Source organism: Pteropus vampyrus, unplaced genomic scaffold (genome assembly GCF_000151845.1).
Source record: "Pteropus vampyrus isolate Shadow unplaced genomic scaffold, Pvam_2.0 Scaffold574, whole genome shotgun sequence".
Classification (NCBI taxonomy): Eukaryota; Metazoa; Chordata; class Mammalia; order Chiroptera; family Pteropodidae; genus Pteropus; species Pteropus vampyrus.
The window spans coordinates 237,046-237,833 of record NW_011889355.1 but is presented as its reverse complement, the minus strand read 5'-3'; the positions used below and the strand labels follow the sequence as shown (position 1 = coordinate 237,833).

The window sequence follows — 788 nt, the reverse complement described above, 5'->3', positions numbered from 1 at the left end:
GCTTCAAATTGCAGCCTTCATAGCCTTGAGCGAGGGAAGATTTTACTCTCCTTAACTTTCTAACGTCTGTTCCCTAGAGGCGTTCTCAAGGCTCAGCCACGAAGTCATTACTTAACACTAAGAAAGCAAGCTGCAAATGCTCGCAACTTAAATTACGAAAAGCAGAAAACGATCGAAAATGTCTCTTTTGAAACGGAACATAAAGTATTTACTGTTTTGCCTCTACATCTGGAATCATTACTAAGAGAAACAGAAACACATCCAAACCAGCCTCGGTACAGGGGAGCGTTTGCTAAGGAAAACGGCTCACTGATGAAAACTCAAACAGCCCGGCACCATCTACCGACCAAAGAAACAGGACACTACCAGGAAAACCATGTTCCATTTTTTTAATAATTTTTTATTATTATTTTACTCCTGCAGCACCTGGTCTTCCTAGGTGGTCTCCCATCCGAGTACTAACCAGGCCCGACCCTGCTTAGCTTCCGAGATCAGACATCGGGCTTGTTCAGGGCGGCATGGCCATAGACCATGTACCCCATGGACTGTGGCTCCACTGGGGCGCGAACCCAGGACCCTCTGCGTGTTAAGCAGACGTGCTCACCGCTACACTGGAACCACGTCCGCCACGTTCTATTTTTAATCGTGAGTCTCGGTCGCTTATTGTCCTCACTTGTGCAGCCAGCTGTTTTGGTCAGCAGGGCCCCAGTCTGCCTTCAACATGGAGCCTTGGCAGAGTCTGCATGACCTGAGGCTCAGCTCTGACCCCACCTCCTTCAGGTTCCAAC

The 788-nt window shown here is 48.6% G+C and overlaps 1 pseudogene; it reads right to left on the bottom strand.

The window, feature by feature from the left end:
• Positions 1–414: 414 nt before the first annotated feature.
• Positions 415–530, bottom strand: LOC111733557 (annotated as a pseudogene).
• Between the last annotated feature and the right edge of the window lie 258 nt (positions 531–788).